Raw genomic sequence first — 21,069 nt, 5'->3', positions numbered from 1 at the left:
AAATAATGGCAAACTCTCATTTTTATAATAAAGCTGAATACTTGGACATAACAGTATATTACTTGCGTTATATTTCTTCTTGAAAATCACATGTTTTAAATAACACCATAGAGGCTTGGTTAAATCGACTCAGGTCGTCACGCTGATCATTTAAATAGATATTTTCTAGATTTTACGAAATTTGTGGAAAATTAGTTTTATCCAAATCAATGTATAAAAATAAAAGCAACAACACTGAAAGCTCTACTATAGTACGAAAAAATACGACTTCAAGGAAAAGTCTATTTTCAACTCAGTCTATTAATATAATTCACAAATACTCATTAGTATTTCAAATAGCACTTCGGCTAATGCCATACGCACCTTGTAATACCTCCGGACTTACTAAGAAAAACTGTATATTATTGAAAAGCTAAATTGCTCCCAATATGCACTCGAGAGCATGGCGATATTTATAGCTGCTAGAGAAGAAACCACACACAACAACTTTAGAAGAAAGAATTGCTGCAACAACTACAAAAGGGAATTGCAGCAACAATGCACGGTTGGTTTTCTTTATAAACTCTATGTTTACCCACTTCGCTCAATTTATGGCCAATTGAGGTACACAATCGAAGGGGAGCGACCTGAGAGCAGCTAAAAAATGTTTTTTCCAGAATTTCGAATGCAATTCTCAAGTGACTTGTAGAAACGGCATTTTCGCGCGCACTTGCCGCAGACAGTAGACAGTAACGCTGGTAGCGCCAATCAGCTACTGCAGCAGCAAAAACAACAGCAACCAAGCCATTTCCGTTTCCTTTCAGTTGAGTTGAAAGTTTATGCTATAAGGTGGTTCGTGGGCCCGCGCCGGTAGCTGATTTCTTTATTTTCGCTGAAACAGCAAGCGGAAGTGAGCATTTTCACAGCGCAGCACAAAAAGTTGCCAATAGTTTGCGCCTTCGAAGGCTGCATAGAGAGCGACACAAATAAAAAACGATGCAAATAACGCAGATTTTGCCTTGTTGCTGTTGTTGCTGGCACGTTGCGCTGGAATTATAGTGAAGAAGCTTTTACATACCCACCTGCTTATATGTGTGCGTGTGGGTGTGTGGGCAGCGGCAATGGCGGCAAATGTGGCACGTGGAATTTTTCCCAACAACCTTTCCACATTTTTTCCGTTTGTCTTGCCACACACAAATGCTCGCTAAGGAGCAATTTTTTGTATCGGCTTGCGGCTATTCAACCAGTGAATAGCAGTGGTTTTTCTTGCTAGCTCTCGTGTGTCCGTGTATATATATGTGTGTGTGTGTTGCACTTTTCATTTTGCAGCAAAAAGCGGCAACTTCCGTTCAATTTATTACCCTTAATTTGTTGCCTGTTATTGACTGCTTGCGGAGGGTACTACAAACAGCCCTCAGCTGCCCACAAGTACACACACATACACACACACACATGCATTAAAGCTGACATATTTGTGTCTCGCTACGTGTTTCTTTATTGGACTTGTGCAGCAGGTTGCATGCAGCATGTTTCATATGAGTATGTTGTGTTTGTTGGCGATGACCTGTCAGCGGCGGCGAGTGCAACGACCTGCATATATTGTTGCCACAAAACCGCACAGCTTGCCAACGGCAGCTCCAACAAAGACGAGGAAAATCGCAAAAAACAACAACTACTCAAAAAAAAAAAACAAGAACGACAGCTACTACGTCATATGGAGCTGACTCTTAGTAGAAATGGGTCTGCCAAGTTTTCTTCTGCCACAGCCATTACTGCCACAAGCCGAGTGAGTGAGTGTGTGGGCGTGCAAGGAGTAGTGGAGGAGGAGCACATTACTTGCCGCCTGCCAGCACACATGCCACAACGAATTTGGTCGAGCACGTGATGTGCCTCTTGACAGCCGTTGTTCTGGAACACTTACTCACTTATGTGCATGCATGCTGATGGTGGTACAGGGTGACATAATTTGGTAAGCAAAAAATTTATTTATTTATTTATATTTTATCAATAGCTGGTTATTTAGCATAATTAAAGAAAGATCTGTGTACATATAGTTTTAAGTGTCAACCAAAGAAATTTGTACTCCATTGGAATTAGAACCGAAACTGTCATTATTATCCATATCGAAGCAGAAAGTTAAATGTTTTTAAACCTGGTTCCGCTGGTGGTACAGCCTTGATCAAGAATATTCGAGAACAGTTTGAGTATGTTAATTGGCCTAGCTCTGGTCCTAAAGCGAAGCCGATGTAGTTAGTAGATTCCATTTTCGAACTCTCTGTACAAAATCTGCTCTTGGTTACCGTAACGATAAAGCTCAACTGCGAAAAATGTTCTGGAATACGAATAAATGTACAAATACAAAATTTCTATTCTGCGTGCAATTTAAAAACTTACTATTCTTATTGGTCATAAATATACTTGAAGCTATATTACTGCTTGCCTCGTGTCAAAAGATTTCGGATAAAAGATTTTGTAATAGAAAGACATTTTAACACCGCTTGTTCAAATTTTTCAAAAGAAAGTTTAGCGAAAGCTTTCGAAAAGCTTTTTTATGTTTCGGTAACTTATGTACATTTTGTATTACAAATTTATTTTTATGAAGGTTTTTTAAGCAGAAAGTTTAGCGAAAGCTTTAGAAAAATTTTATAAATATAAAAGAAAGAAAAAAAGATTAATTTTTGGATATGACGTAATACAAATTTATTTTTATGAACGTTTTTAAGCATTCTTTAGCAGAAAAATTAGCAAAAGCTCTCGAAAAAAACTTTGTGTATATAAAATATATTTTTAATTTAAGTAATTTCTAGTCGTATCCTTTCGAAAGCTTTCGCTAAGCTTTAAAAGCTTTCACTAAAGCTTTCAAATCTATTTTAAAAACTCACTGTATTTTTTTTTTGTTGCAGAAAAGCTGACCCATTGTCACTCGCAAGTAACAATTATGTCCTAACCGTACCGCATAACCCTTTATAGCCCTCTATACCGTTATATGAGTTTGCTATAGACTTTTTGTACCGCAAATTACCCATGTACTTGCTAACAATGTTCTGCAAGTTTTTAAGTTCACTTATTTATTCTTACTATATTTCAATTTTTCTTGTTGTTGTGCCTTTTTATTGTAATTTCTCCACACATCCTGTGGGTTTTTCGCCCATTTGAAATGCGCTTTGTGTGGCAGAGCACTTCTATGCAACGTCAACGTCACACGTCACTCTGGCACATATACGTCTCGTTTGTGCGCTCATTTAGATCGCAAGCACACACACACATGCATATATGTTTGTGTGTGGAGTGTTTCATAGCATAAATTCACATAAAGCACTCGGTTAGCTTGTTAGCCAATTCTGCTTCTCTTTGTGCGACATGCACTGCAGCTGGGTTACAAAAAAATAATATATATATATATATATAATATGTGTGTGTGTGTGTCTGCCATATTCAGCCAAGCGCCTGGAACATATGCAACGCTTTGCTATCACTTGAGTTTATTATAGTGGAAATGATTTATTTGCAGTGATTTTTATGAATGTTCCGGCGTATATGTGTTTGTGCGTCTGTTTGTGTGTGTGCATGTGTGTCCAATGCAATTTGCACGCAGCTGCAGTCGAGCGATAACGGCAAATGCGCAACGCCAGCAGTAATGTTGTAATAACTGAGACAGATGCAACAACTTGCAATGTGCAACATGCAACACGCACACACATTCGTTTACATGCATTCCGAGCAGCTTTACAGCAACGCCGGTAATAAAATAGACGCCAGAAAGACGAAAGCGTATGCCATGATAGCAGCAGCATTAGCAGCAGATGTGGCTACTTTGTTTGACATACGGTGCGTCATGCTTGAGTGGCGTTCAATAGTTTAAAATTATTTTCCATTATTCTCATCACTCTCAACTTTGAAATGTGCAGATTTTCAACACCAAAGTAACATTAACATTAATAAATATGCGTGTGTGTGTATGTGTGTCTGCCTTGAAGCCTGCACTTATGCTTATATTCAACTTAGTTGCATAAAGTTTGCTGCTTCCACTCATTTTAGTAAAAGTAGAGAATGTTAGCTAAACCAAAACAAAAACAATATTGTGTTTAAGTTTCATCACGTGCTTTCTTGTATGTATGTATGTATGTGTATGTATGCAGCTTATTTAAGGCATACATGAGTTTTTGTTGTCAGTTGTTTAATGGAAGTTGCATAAATTTATGATGCATACAAATTTATTTTAATAGAAAAGTTAATACTTATCTACAAAATGAAAGTCAGAGTTGCCATATTTTAACTAGTAATTCTCTACAGATTTAAAAGAAGACGAATTCCAAAGTTTTTTTTTAGTGAATAAGGTAATTAATAGAATACCAGAAATTATGCTAGACAACTCTCGATGAAAAATCTCCCAACGCAATTATTTTTAGCTTCTTTAAGGGGTTAAATGGGTTTCGTCAAGCAAAAAACGTCCTTTTTTCAATTATTTTTTTTATCATATAAAAAATGAAATATTTTATTCAAACTTTTTATTATTCCAAAAATACATATTTGACAAAGATTTTGTGAAATTTTCATGGGAAAATATTTAAAATTTAGTCGTTACGACGTCATTTCCGGCAGTCTCTCGGAAAGCAGCAGAACTTCTGACAGGATCATCATAAGTAAAAAAAAAAGCAAGGTGTTTGAACGAAGGCCTTTAACTAGATATTGGACGCAGAAAAAACAAATAAAGTGAAAATTGTATTTTTGGCAGACGTTTAGAATAAAACGCAAATATTATTAACGTTTTTTTGCTAAAAGATCGGTTAAGTAGTTAGCGAGAAATCCGGACAACCGACTTTGAAAACACAGTTTCGAGAAATTCGCGTTTAAAATTTTAAATGACCATATAGCTGACCTCGAGCGCGCTAATTTTCAAAACTGTACCTCCAAAACTATTACTGGGATCAACTTGAGAATTTAGAAAAATAAACTGCATTTTTCAAACTTCCTTGAGTTGTTATATACTGCTAACAAAGCTGTTAGATGCACCTATGTTATAAGCGGATATTTCTAAGGTATTTTCAGGACACGGACATGGAATTAAGAAATATTTACAGCTATAAAGTAACGAGAAATCTATCTAAACTTTCTTGACGCAATTCCATGAGTATATTTTATGGAAAATATATATAATTAAGTTATGTTAGAGTGTTATGCATAGATCATTAGAGTGTTATGCAGAGATCATATCCAACATAACCTCAATATAAGTGTCTTCATTATTATTCATGTTTAATTGGGAGAAGTAACTTGACGAACAATGTAGTCAGTGACGGCTCCCCTGTGCTTTGGGTGTCAAAAAACAAAAATACAAGTAATTATTACTGACTATTTTTTTGATAACATTATACACAGAAAAATTTCAATTCAATTAATTTAAATAATAGTTTTTTATAGGTTGTAAATTTTGAAAGCGTGGCAACCCACATCAACAATATTTTCAACCATAAGCATTTTTAAAGCTACACAGTTCGTTACCCATAATGTACTAATTTCTTTGACTTATCAACTTTTTAGATTTAAAATTACAATCATGCTGGCGACCCTCCCTAAAAATTATTTTCAACTATTTGATTTATCTACTGCATTTTAACACTTTTGCTTTCAAGCATTCAAGTATTGCATTGAAAAGCTCACAAAACTTGTAGATGTAAATTTTAGCAGCCCTCATTTTGGTGACTCACGGTATACTGCGATCGTGACGTGATTTCGTTGCGTAACACTATTTCGTTGCCATCAAAAAAACGAAAGTTATATAAATTCATTACTTTTAAGCAAATTATGAAAGTCTATAAATAAGAAGAAAACTGAAATGAAATTTAAACTCTTATCCATGTTTTGAGCAAAAAAAAAATTCCATCACTTGAGTAAAGCTTGATTCACCAAAATACTATGCCTGGTGCTTCATTATTAACATGCGGCTATATGTCTACATATTTAATGCGATTTCGTGTGGCCTTACATGCATTTATACTCTAATGCTTATGTAAAAGTGTGTTTTACTTAAAAAAATAATTTGTAAAAACAACATATATATTACACATTTAAGCTCTTTTTACGAAAACATATGAATATGTTGGAGTATTTAATTATTTGTTTGCACAGCGTTAAGTTCTGTATGAATATTGTGTATGTGTGTGTGTAAGTATGTGTGTTTGCTCCAAACACTCAACATTGTATGAGCAATCAACCGCTATCTCCACACTTTCACCAATCTAACGGCCTAACATGCAATTAGCATTGTTCTTCTTACAAACATACATAGATATGTACTTACATATGGTACATACATACTTACATGCATACTTTTATTTCTACTTAGTTATATTGTGTTGTTTTCAACTCAAGTATGCGGTTTATTATTTTTGCAATTATTTTAAAATTGCCCACCACTCAGCAAGCATGTAATTATTTATATAATATGTGTTGTTAAAATTATCAAATGCATTTGGAGAGCACTCATGTACGAGTGTGTTGCTTGTAATTGTTTTGAGATAAAAATACAATTCATCAACTACATAGTTATGTACAGAATCAGCGAATATATATGGGTTTTCAGAATCAGGCTAATTGAAGGCACAGCTCGAGCAAGTGAATTATTCATTGGACGATGTAAATACATATGTATTAATAAAAAAATTAAAAATACTAAATGTACCACTAAGAAAGTGCAATATTTAGGAAAACATTGTAGAAATAATGTTGCTTCTGTTGTTCTGCCGCAGTGATTATGCTCTCCATAGATGAAACATAAAAAAATATATCTCTAGAAAATATAGTACGTACACTAACCTAAGTTAAAAAAAAATCAATAATTGACTAATTAATAAAAACTCAAAGTTTTGGTAGCTTTTGATCTCCAAAAATTTGGATCTGCTACACCATTGTATGCAAAGCCCTTTACTAAACATTAAAAGAGAAAAAAACAAATTGATAGTGATCGAATCTTTTGTCTTTTGAGTAATCACTAATGCAATTTTGAGAAAAATTGAGGTTTTGAAAAAAAGCGTTTTCAAACAAACGAATAATGCTGATTGAACTGAGCAGCTGCACTAACTGTTTAAAATATCGATAATTTTTAGTTTTTTAATTAACGTAAATTGTTTATCGGTTTATTGTACAACCACAGAGATGGGATTGTTATGGAGTTTTTAACCAATTTCTTAAAATTTTAGTGCCAAACTGCAAGATGTCTGAGAAAGCATGTTGCCACTAAAATGTCGTATATATTAACCAATATATTCGGTCATAGTATAGAAAAGAGGAGTAAATATCTTAAAATAAGGTATATGGGAGCTAGTGGTAGCTCTGCACCCGATTTCATTTATTTATGGCGCTAAACCACTATGTGATCAAAAAACTTTAAATTCAGTAAAATATCTCACATATATTGATTTATACGGCATAAAGTCAAGCAGAGCAACCCTTTTACTACAGACAAGCTTCACACTAACATAAAAAAAATTACCAATCTAAAAATAAAGAAAAATTATCGACTCGATTTGCGCTCCTAGTTTACCAGTGGACCAATCCAGGTCAAATTTGATCAGACAGTATGTAAGTCAGGGAAGCACTGACCCTTTTTTAAACTGTTTTGAACACTAGATCACATTATGAGCGCGAAAACTACGGCGTTTTTAAAAAGTTGATTTCCTTTCATTAAGATATTTTACAATTTGCTGATATTTTTTATATAAAGTTATCGATACGTTCAGTCTTGTTTATTTTCGGTGTGTAGGGGCTTGAGAAAGTTTTGTTCGATTTCGACTACTTTTCGTCATTGCTTTAGCCCGATGTCTTAATTTAAAAACATTTAAAATAGTATTCTATTGCAAGTGGGTATGGTTGTTGAATGATTTCGCTCTTATTAAGACTGAGACGTAATTTCCATCACTACAATTAAATATTACTAATATCTTCGTCATGTCTGAAAAGTATAATGAGTTGACTACTTAAGGTACTATCTCGAAGCTTATATGAAATCCAGTCCATCAATCTGAGCCACACAATATCGGTTGTTTAAATGTGAAATACTATCTAGGCAATACTTTCGCATTTTAATAAAATTCAAGACAAGCTATCAAAGCTTCTTAGCCAATTTATAGTAAAAGCTTAACACTGAGAAATTCTATAATACCATTACGATCACTCATACAAGAAGCATACAACAACAATTACTTTTAAATATGATTTTTTTTTTGTATATTTGAGTATTATTTTGCACAGTTACGTACACACAAACATCTAATGTCGTCAGTTGAACAACACTTGGTCTGTCACTTTATATCCTTCAGCTATTCTCGTGTTGGCAATACAACACAATTCAATTTGATTATGTTACCTGACGCAGCTTGAGATCCATTTATGTTATATTGCATTTAGTTTTCTTCGTTTTGTTTCATTTTTGCTATCATCTCTGCTTTTATTTTATTATTCTCGTACTCGCTAGCGCTCAATAACTTCAAATATATGTAAATATATATATTTATAATATATCTGTATAACTGTGTACAAAGCTGTCAGCATGTGCATACAGTTACGCTAGTCGATTGCACTCGTAAACAAAATGGTGCGACAATAAGGAAATCTTTGTTGGCATTGCCATTAGCGACGCTTTTCAGTTTGACACTCAATTGCCAGGGTTAGCAATTCGTTTAGAGCTGGAAAAATATATTGGTAAAACTATAAGCACACACATATATCGTATATACTCGTATATAGTATACATTTTTATATCAATACAAACAGTTAGATGCTCGCACTCCGGCATCAAATGTCAATTGAGTATGGTGAATATGGATACGCGATCGCATTCACTATGCATGAAATTTAAAGCGGAACTACTACTATATATACAAGTATACCATATTTGTATGCAGAAAATATCATGGGAGTAATATCGATTTTAACTACCATACATACATATATGTATGTCTGTAAGTGCTTGTATAAATTCCTTGATACTAAAATAAGATTATACTCTTTTGTAAAAGTGGTTGTAAAGTCAAGATATGGCGACATTAGAGGTCTGCATTATCGTATGTGCGAACATAAAATCGTCTGAACATGTTAAACATATATGTAAACATATATGTATCTGCGAATACCATATATGCACTAATATGATATGGCTTAATTTTGCTGAACGGTTTGATATAAAAGTCTTTTGTTTTAAGGTCTCATTGCCAATTAGATGTTGAAATTGAGACAATAAAAATTCTATGTGGTTGTTGTTGTTTATATAGTATTATATCTAAGTGCATAAATTTTTAAAGTAATTACTAAACCGGAAAATAGCGCTAGATAGGCCACACTCTGTGAAAGTTTCCAGGCTACATTATGAGGAAGTCTCTTGATTGACATTTGCAAGGATGCAGAAATTCCGTTCGAAATTAACATGAAGAAGGCCGGTACTGCGCGTATTAGTCGAAGCCAAAATCGCCTGAGAGAGCGCAAAGACCACAGCTCTGAATTGTAAGTAAAGACGCAACTTTATAGAAGCCCATAACCTAAGGTAAATAAAATATATTTCTATTATGTTTAAGTAAATTCCGCCTTGTAATGATTTAATATTATTCCTAATAGAAAGGAGTGGAAGAAAGATAATGCAGTTGTTCTAAAAGGAGAGGAGCATTCGGAGTTTAAGATTAACAAAAACAAAATATTAAAAACAACACACACACCATACAGTAGTTTTATTATAATTCATCAATCTTTACATAAAATTGCAGCCTATTTTATCCTCCCTTGCCGCTGCTCTCGACCAAACTATTTTTGCCAACTTTGTTTTGAAATAAAATGCTACACAAATAACCGAATTAGGACATTAAGATGCATGCCTAAGATACTCATAAAGCAATTTCTTTTTATTCCACTATAACAACAACTACTAGTATAAAGACAAATTTAGGTTAATATTTTCACATTACAAATAAAAGCCAAGCCATCAATCTGTCGCAACATTCCATACAACTAAACTATGGACCTCAATTTCTGTGTACTACAACGGTAAATATGTAAAAAGCAAATATTAATGTTCGGCACATTAGTTCTTATTACCCACAGAGTAGAAGCAAATAGCGCCGCAAAGCTTGGTCTAAACTTTATTTTTTTTTTCTACTATTTTTTTTGTGCTTTTTGTTTATATCTTATTCTGTACACATAGTGTATTTATAATTTTATTTGTTTTCCTTTTTATGAGCCACAAATGGGAAGAGAACAGAAAATTCCAGACAAATGAGCATTAATAAATAACTGACACCTTGCACGTAGACAACTCAAATGTGTCCTTTTATGTGAATAACTACTAGATTACATAAAAATATATTATATGTGATACATATGTAGGTAGTTAAGTTAGTTTCTTTTCACTCATGACCTATAAAAAATGCTGGATGATGATTTAATTGGTCTATTTGACCGTGTTTATGGTTCATAATGGTACTTGTCACCTAACTCAAAGAGAAAGCACCGCCAATAAACTTAGTAGTGAATATATCAATCAATCAATTAAGAAAAAATAAAATTAGTTATATTATAGTGCACCCGATTTCTTCATTAAGATCTCCAAATAGCTCAGTAATGGTACAAAAAAAAACATCTCCATTAAGATCAAACAAAACATGTGGATAAATTTGAACTTTTCTGGGCTGCCTTTCTAAAGCACAAGTAATCATTATGACGATTATAGAATATCCTTGGTATCCACAACTAATTAAAGAACCCCTCTTAAGGCTTTCAGGAATATACTATAGACGTCAATTGAAATGAACTTATAAAACTATAACAGATTTTTTTAAGTTCTTCTTTAAATACATTTGTAGTCTACATAATATCTAAATAGAGTCCCATGAAAATACGAGCTTCTTTTGGCTCAAAGTAACATAACCTAAATTGGGTAGTTTAATGCGGGCAGCTCACATTAACTGCTCTATTTGCTTCTTGATTGATGATTTATTCAACAGCAGTTCCTTAATAGTTATGCCATTAGCAGTGAGCACAGTTATTGCTCATAATACACGCTTCTGTCATGCCATTGTGTGAGCGAACGGTTATGTTAGTGGACATATAATTAAAATGTTTTCATGACTTTTGTGCGTTCATTGATATCAGCAATTATTTTCGGTAGTTGTATGGGTATGTAACATAAATCCTTAAATTAATATGAAAAACTCACAGCTAATCCATATCGAAAAGGGAAATTGTGTCAAGTGATATAAAGAGTACAAAGTACAATAGTTAAGTCAAGCGCATTAAATTTCGATTAGTTTTCAATAATTACCGAAGATACCAAAAGCATGGGAAAATTTGAAGTTTTAACTATGGACCCTCATAAACATACTTAGCCTGAAAGCTGCGTTTTTTTCTGACTTTCTTTCGAAGACGCATTTTGTTTAATGAATAAATAAAAACAAGAAAACCCGTTAACTTCGGTGGCACCGAAGCTATAATGACCTTTACAAATACAAAAGATTCCTTACAAGAACTTGATTCCGGTTAGTTTGTATGGCAACTATATGCTATAGTGATCCGATCTAAACAATTTCTTTGGAGATTGCATTATTGCCTTATATAATATCTCATGAAAAATTTCAAAAGGACATCCCGTCAAATGAAAGAGTTTTCCATACAAGCACTTAATGCCGATCAGCTAGTTTGTATGGCGATTCACTTTGAAAACTTTGAAATTCCCTTGTTCCCTTAGCCGATCTCCAGAAGAACCTTCGAAAAAACGTATCTGGCGGTGAGAAAGATTTTTCTGCTTAAAATTAGCCAAAATCCAAAAACCAAAAAAAAAAAAATTATTATTATTATTAATAATTGCAGGTAATGTTTGAAGGACTAATAAAAACTTTTATATTGACAAAATGACGGTTTCTCAACAAAACGTAATTTTTTGTGAGGAAATTTACATTTCATAATACTTAACAAATATATCAAAAAAGGTTGTGTAAAAGTTTCAATCGGTTTAACCGTTTCTGAGAAATTTTCTCACAGACTCTTAAAACACAGTTTCGAAAAAAATGCGTTTAAAGTTTTAGGAACCGATTACACTAAGTTAAAAAACTCTTACAAATACGCTCATATTACTGAGACTTTTTACCAGATCAATTTCAAAATTTCGATATATAAAAAGTAAAATTGATTCGTTGAAATTCACAAGTTAGTATAATCCGCTAACTTTATCAAATAACAAGCTTTCGCTTTTATTTAACAACAACATATAAATGAATCAATGCACCAAGAAAAACTTCCCTTACTTCGAAAAATATTTATCTAAATTACATTCATTCTTGATGCTTTCTTAATGCAAGTATTAATGCGCACACATTGCTCATACGCAGTGTAGTACCTGCACAACTTGACCTGCATCCTGCTGCTTCTGCTGTGTCAGCTGACGCGATAAAGCATGCATTCCGTTTCATTTGCGTGCAATTTAAGCATATTTCCACAAGCGAATAATTACCAACACACATAAAACACATTCACACAAAGAAAACCAAACAATTTATTTAAAAGGTCATTAAAAATAAAATTCCGTTTAAATTTATAAATACGTATGGCGCATAAGTATGTGTTAACACACACTTATATGTATTTATATGTGTTTTCCATGGACTACATTATCTACCGTATTATCTAGAATAATAAACATGGTTAATTGTCATGCAATGCATTTGAGTAGTTGACTTGCAGTTGCAATTCCGCATGCCATAAAGACTTATCTCCCTTGAAATTAACGCAATAAGTGCACGTAGATAGTGAAATATTTAAATTTTCATTTGGTTGAGTGGCACGTGAGGTGGGTTGGAAAATGCTCGCGCTGCATTCCATGACGCCAGTGCACGAATGCCCTGTGAGTGGTGTAAGAATGTGGCAAGCAGGAATGCATGAAGTAAGCGTGTTGGTAGAATTTTTTTTTTTTTGTATTTAATATATTGAACTCTACATAATAAATCTGTATAAAATATTATATATGTATGTGTATAGATTAATAATAAGAAAGTTGCTGAATAAAAAAATATTAATTATATTTATTTACTGAAGACATAATTATACCCTAGAGAGTTTTTGAGGTCATAGTAATTACAAATTTAGGTTCGCTGTAAAATTTTGTAACCGGTTAAGACTTATCAAAAGAACAGTATGTTGCACAAAGTAATTAAATATGATTTTGTACACAACAAAACAAAATAATTTATAAGATAAAAATGTTAACATTTTAATATAAATAACAGTTAGAAAAAATTTTTTTTTCAGTGGTTGCCACCTGGAATAAAAAAAAGCAGATGTATTTCAGAATGATTTTGTATTTCAGTTCAGAAATAGTTTAACATATCAAGGCTTTTAACTCGATAGGACTCAAACAACTTTTATAACTACAAATTTATTTTAAGTGGTTGCCACCTTATATTTATTTGGAAATAAAAAAAATTACAAATATCATTTACACACTTCTAGTACAATAATTTGTTTAATAATAAGACTTTAAATCTACACAAAGGCATGTATTAAATAATTATTGCAGCGGTTGTCACGTTGCCAGATGTGTTTATAGTTTGTGTTGTGGCTTGGTTATGTAAATAACATGAATATTTATTGCAATAAAACTAACAAATTAAATATATTCAAATATGCTTAAATATCAGAAATAAAATTGTATGACGTTGCCACCAGACTTTATACCTAATTTTTACAAATTCTCAATAAACAGAAAATTTACAAAAGGAGCTTGCTGATAAAAGTTTAAATATATATGCAGGTGTGTACAAATTGCCATATATTTTTATAATTTGTACTTTTATTTAGTGTAAAATGAGCGACAATTGTGAATAGGGAGAACAACTTACAATTGTTACCACATAAATTGAAAAATATTACACAAATAGTTAGATGAAAATTCGCTGTTGAATTGATAGTGCTTTTGATGTAAGAAATTGTGCGTTAAGAAATTTTAATTCTGAATGGAAAATTTTTATTAAAATATTCACGCGACAAAAAGGCAGTGTAATCATATATTTTATTATTATAACGGAGAAGAAAAAAACAAGTTTTAAAATTTTTAGATGCTCTTTAGTTTTGACATCCCAAAGTCTACCCTAATTTGCGGTTAAATAGGGTAAAATATCTAGAAAGCAAAGTTATCAACAGAACTTTTTGTTATTTGGCTACCACTTAACCTGGCGAAAAGTTTTATAAAGAGACACATTCAAGAAAAAGAAGAAGAGAAAACTCTCGAGGTGCTAATGTGAAAAGATAGATCCGCAAACTAACAAAAACTTTTCAACCATATTTACAGTTAATTTTATAACAGTTCGACAATGAAGTTGAGTTCTGAAAAGATATTTTTATAGTTGTAGTTGTTGTTGTATATTCGCACAAACAAATAAAAACTTTTAACCTTTGGACCACCTGTTGACCCATTTCAAGTATGACGTCTGCTTAAGGCAGGTCACAGCCACAAACACAAACGCACGTTTACACTTAAGTGGCTGTGCTAGTTTAACCGCTACATATATTCTTGCAGAACATAAACAAAAACAGCAGGCATCAAATAAACAACCTTCCTTTCAGCGACCATATAGCTGGTTAACCTTGAATATTTTATGGCATTATATATACCAATGGGTGCATATATGTATACAGATGTATATGCATCTACTTCGTTGTTATAAATTTCTTGCGTACATAAATAAATCCTAGCAAACTGTATTCTATGCTGCTTGCAAATTATTAATTAATATAGACAGTTTCAGCCCTAATCTTCAGCTTATGACTCTCGGAGCGGCATAACGGTAATTAAATATGAAAAGCTGTGCCATATACTCACATATAATATAATATGTATGTGCAGCAGTGAATTCATTAATAGTTTCTGAAGTATTATGTTAAATGAACTCCTCTTATTTTTTTAGTATATTCACACATATGTACAAATATGCATGCATGTGCTTAATTAATATACTATGTCACCATTCAATCATTTGAGCGTAAAATTTTCTACATCAGTATATGCTTTTCCATATATACATATACATTAAGGTGTCCGTTATTTGTCAAGTTGATATTTTTTTTTTGCAAACATCCCCTGAAGTTTCATTTTTTGCCCTGAAAATTTTATTAGCTCTTTATTTACAATATCATTTATGCCTAAATCATTTTACTTTTCTCAAATATTTTGCGATTTTTAGATCTGCATAAAATTTCTTATCTCCAAAACAAATAAACCAACGACTTTGAAGTTATTTTAACAATATTCTAATACTAAATTTTCCGCTTTAAAAAAAGATCTTTGTAATTTTTTCCATAAAACCATTATATGCATTATACACAGCTATCGTTATATGTCAAATTTACTGAGCTTTCAAACAAGTGCCTTATAAAATCTGTGTTGCTCATACGACATGGTGTACTGTATATGAGTATAAACGCTTAGTATATTTGATGTATAACTGCGGATAACTATTAAAAGGTAATTTTATGAAAAAAAACATTAAGACCTCTTGGTAGAGCGCCAAATTTTAATTAGAAAACACTTTTCCAAAGTTCCAACACATTCCAAAAAAAAAATAAAGTTAAGGCACGTTTAAAATTAAAAATAAAGAACTTGTTTACGTTGGAACCTTGTTTTTCGCATAAAAAGTTAAACTTCACTGGGCGTTTGCAAAAAACTAAAATGGACAAATAAAGGACACTCTAATATACATAGACAAACATACATATACAAAGTTCAAAGTCCCGTTTTGGTCTTTAATTACCCACAACATTTCTATTTTATTTCTTTTGATTGAATTTCGTTGTTTGTTGCTGTTTTTTGTTTAAACTCGTTTTTGTTTTGCTGCCACTAAATTAATTAACTAATTTACCTACTTGTACACGCTTCTGCCGCACGGATGTAAACAAACTTGAACCTGAACATGAACTTGACTTCCTTACATTGTTTAGTGGATATGTAAACAGCTAGCCGTTAGTGGCAAGGTAAGCGCTCGTTAGCTTATTTATTACACCTTTAACACGCTAACTATTTTATTATATTTTAGTGAACGTTAAATAAACAGGCATGTAAATCATTTTTATAGGTGTGTAAATGACCACTGTGGCTTATATACATAAACATTTATTTACAGTTGCGAGCAGAATTTAAGCACAACATTTTTTTATAGTGCTGAGCAAAGTCTTGGCACTTAACTTATTTATGTGCAGTCCCCAGCAGAATTTTGCGATATACACTACACAGTGGTGAGTAAAATTTTTACACTCAAATAGTAAATAAAATTTTTGCACCAAAATATTTGCTTGCACTGGTGCGCAGAAATTTGGCACTCAAGTATTTTGCTTACAGTGGGGAGCAAAAGTTTAGTGACAGTAATGAGCAATATTTTTGCATTCAACTTTTTTCTACTAGTGGCAAGTAAAATTTTGGCACTCATATATTTTCTAGCAGTGGTGAGCACAATATTGGCACTCAAATATTTTCAAACATTAACGAGCACAATTTTGGCACTCATGCATGATATTTATTTACTTATAGTGGTGAGTAGAATTTTTACACTCAAGTCCCTGCTTACAGCGGCGAATAAAACCATATACGCCCAAGTTAGTGTAGGAAAAATATCAAATATTTTAATATGTATGTTTAAGAACTTTTTTTTTCAATATTACAAATTAATATAATTAGTTTTCTTATTTTTTCTCTCATATGTTTCGTGAGTAAGGGAGATTTTTATTTCAAATGAACTCAAATCAGCTAAGAATTACAATAATATAAACTTTTTATCAAAGTAAAATTAACATTACCATATACGAGTATACGTACATGTGTACATATAACAATGAAACAGACATCTTTAGAAGCAAAATAACAAAAACATTCTTTTCTGAATATTTACACACGTTTGTTTACTTAGAAAATTACAGATAAATGAAATTTGCCTAATCAGCGCACAATAAACCGCACATATGCAAATAAATTGGATTCCAGCGGCACCACACAAAATAAAATGCTAAACTTCAGCATCGATAAAATCTTAATAATAAATTAAGTGCCATATTGCTGATCTGGCATAAATTCGAGAATATTTTCGTGCTTGTGTGTGTGTGATTTTCGACACACGTGCGCAAATGTGCATACATTATCCGGTCTCTCGTTATGAAAATATTCTAGGCAATCACTTCTTTTTAGCATTTTTAGAGTTCAAGAACCCGCAGCACCTGTAAATAAATATGAAATGTCTGTATTTTGTTTACAAATATATATTTTGTGGCGAGCTATTCGTGTGTATTTATCAGTTTAAGCTCGACACACATACACATACTATATATGTTTATATATAAGTATATATATTATGCCGCTGTCCTTCAATCGGCTGTTTTTATGATTTCTTATGCAACACATTTGTGTACATAAAATCAGCATCACGCATGCATATATAAAAGGAAACATGTTTGTATGTAATTACTATGCAAAAATATGTGCTATACATATGTATCTACTTGCGCGCACAGATGTATACGTACAGACAGACCTTGCAGAATTATAAATGGCTAGCGTACCATCACATTATTCACTTTATATTAATATGCGCATATTTTTCAACAAGTTTTTTATATCCTGCTTACGGGCGTAGAAGTAACACAAACAGTATAAAAATTATAATATGGTGCTACAGTGCGTATGAGTGATTTTTTTAAGCAGAGCTGGTACATGTGCTTATTATTATTGAGAGCATACACCATAAATATTATTTATGTACCCTGGTAGTATAGAAAGTATTTTAGATAGCTGCTTTAAAAAGAATTTGGTTCGTTCAAAATAAGATCTCTATCCTAATATGTTCACAGCACATGAGTAGAATACTTTTCTGCCTTAATTAGATTTCATGCGTGAAAATATTAGCAGAATTTCCAATACAAAACAGGAAACATATTTAACTTACACAGCACCAAAGCTATAACACCCTTTAAATGATGCATTTCTTATATAATAAAAGGATATAAAAAGATATTTATCCTGATATATTTATATCGGTCAGTTTTGAAGGCATCTATATGCTATAGTGGTCCGATTTGAGGAATATATTCGCAAATTGTAGCGTGGCCTTGGCTCTATGCCAATTACGTGAAGATATCTCGTCAAATGAAAAAGCTTTCCAACAAGGACTTGATTTTGATCGATCACTTTGTATGGCAGGTATATGACATAGTGATCCGATCTAAACAATTTTTACGGAGATTCTAGTATTGTCTTAAAAAATAACTCATTTAAAATTTCGTAAAGCTTTCCATACAAGCCATTTAATTCAATCGATCAGTTTGTATGGCTGTTATATGCTATACTGGTCCGATATCAGTGGTTCCAACAAATGGGTGGCTTTTTGGTAAGAAAAGGACGAGTGCAAAATTTCAGATCGATTTCTCAAAACCTAAGGGACTAGTTCGTGTATATACAGACGGACATGACTAAGTCGACTTAGCTCGTCACACTATAGGGTCTCCGATGTTTCTTTCCGGATTTGATAAACAGTGTATGTTCAGAGTATAATAATTATCTATACGGAACAAATTGCACTTCATATTATATATTGCTGAAGTAAAAAGTTACTCATACGCCCTGTGCACTACCCCATGAAAGTTTTAATATTAAAGAAGTAGTAATTGTAGTTATTGCAAAACAGTTGAAAATTTTTAAATAACTTATATTACAGAAATTTTTGTCCAAGTTAGAGCTTTAGTTGTTAAATCCCGTTAAAAAATTATTGATTTGTTAAAACTTTAGAAATCATCAAATTTTAATGAAATGAAAGCTTTAAATGCTGTGTTTGGAAAATAGATAAAATTAATTAATAATAAGAATATAATGCAATATGAGAAAAATATATATTATATACATAAATGCAAATCAAACGTATAAACACATGTTTCTACATACCTTTTTATTTATTATATTTATTACATTTAACTCTTATTTGCCCACGTACTTCTATATATAACTCACTCCATATATAAATATTTGATACATAACATGATTAAAAAAAAATTACCCTGGGGCACAATAAAGCCAAATTAACTAACAAGCAAACTAACAAGCTACTATCTGGCTCTTATAAACACATACATTCTTATATATACACATATTAGCTATTAGCTAACCAACTATAACAGTGAACTAAAGTGCGGCCATTGGGGTCGGGGTTATTCATGCAAATGCTACAACAATGTAGTCTGCACAACAATTGCGTACTCATTTTCCACATTTCTGTTGATTACGTTTAATGTCACTCTTAACGCTTTACTTTTCATTTGTGACAGTTGTGCTGTGCCATTTAATTGCGGCGTTGAATATTAGAAAAATGCATCAACCAGTTTGTGTTGACCTTTTAATTGTCACTATTATAATAATTGTAGATTTTTACAAATTGCCAATCAACTGAAAGTGGGTTCTATAATGACATAGTGGCACAAGAAATAAAGTAGCACTTCTTGATCAAGACAATTGAAAATGGATAAACAAGTGAGCAAACTTCGTCGATCTAAACTTTTTTGCTGAAGTTCGGGAATGGACATTTAAAGAGATCCCTTATCTAACTGTATAGGTTAGGTAGGTATACGAAACAGTTTCACAGTAAAGTCTAACTTTTATTGAAAAAGTAATACAATGATTATAAGGCTCAAAAATTACTCAACCTTAATACAGAATACGAACTTTAGCTCACAAACATATACCGCAAGCTCCAGAACTGACTGTGAAACATGGGCTACCACCACGGACTGTGCAAAGGGTTAGATGTTAATCAAACTAATTTTTACGTAAAATATTTGATGGTATACTCAGATGTGTTAAAGATAAGCGCAAAAGCAAACACTTAGTTGCAGGGTCAAACAGGAATAACAAAAATACTTTGAACTTTTATCACATACGATTTGCAACAGAAAACCAGCAACTGAATAACTCACGCCCTTCTCCGAAAATTAAAACTCGCGTCAAAAATTTATGGAATGTTAGCTCAACCAAAGCAGGCTTACGAAATTAATTGATGACTAATAACGTATTTAAAAAAACATTTATTTAAAAACATAGGAAAAAATATATTGGAATTCATAACGTCTCTCCTGTTACGAAGCCCATGCTGCCTCCTTGGAAGACATTGATTTTCCTATAACAAGATTCCAAAACTATTCATTTATTAGTTTTCAAGTGGTCTATTATTCGAGGAGTAGCAATATAATTTGAAAATGTAACAAACTTGATTAATATAAACTTTTAGTTTTGTTATCGAATTGCCAGCTATCGTAAGTTGTAAAACCAGAAATATTACAAAATTTATGCAAACTTATTTATGTCATTTATAAAAAAACTGTTGGAAAGTATTTCCATAAATTTTTTGACAGAGTTGCCACCTATAGAAATCAACATATTAATTATATGAAAATATAATTTAAGAATGTAACGAACGAAAATATTTTAGTACTTTTAGTAGAGTTGCCACCTACCGAAAAATGTAAAATCACAAACATCAGGAAAAATGTATACGGCTGTCATTAATCTAGTCCGTCGAAAAATATTTCGAAAACTTTTTGAATAATGTATCCATCTTTTGTAAACATGTAAATTAAGCAAAGCATTAAGTATTTTAAATTATAAAACATATGTAGATGTAATAAACTTAATAAATACAAAACTTTGCTATTTTTGTGAGTGTTGCCACCTACCTAAAGATATAAAACTAGAAGCATTACAAAACTTTACATCAATTAGGAAAGTCTGTTGGAAAGTATTTTAACAATATTTTAATGGAGTTGCCATCTTTCGAAAAAAGACGAAGTCAATCAAAATATTTCAAATCCTTCGGCAAACACACAGCATTTTAGAAAATAAAACGGAAGGTATTCAAAAAGCATTTAATTTACAGATAGTTTGGATTAGAGTTGCCAACTTTTAGGTCAACCCAGACCTAAAGAGTCAAAATTATCACAATATGAAAATTTTAATTTATTAAAAAATTTAAATTTTTAGTTTTTTCGCTTATTTATTATGTTAACGGTAACAAATTGCTAATGTTGCCCAGT

General features: G+C 32.1%; 1 protein-coding gene across 1 annotated transcript in view; it reads right to left on the bottom strand.

Annotated features, from left to right (window-relative positions):
• LOC106623700 (uncharacterized) overlaps positions 1-21,069 on the bottom strand; it is an 84,374-nt gene that overhangs the window by 50,326 nt on the left and 12,979 nt on the right. The gene's annotated exons all lie outside the window — the stretch shown is intronic.

Source organism: Bactrocera oleae, chromosome 5 (genome assembly GCF_042242935.1).
Source record: "Bactrocera oleae isolate idBacOlea1 chromosome 5, idBacOlea1, whole genome shotgun sequence".
Taxonomy (NCBI): Eukaryota; Metazoa; Arthropoda; class Insecta; order Diptera; family Tephritidae; genus Bactrocera; species Bactrocera oleae.
The sequence above is the reverse complement of the archived record's forward strand: the minus strand, read 5'-3'. Positions and strand labels throughout refer to the sequence as shown.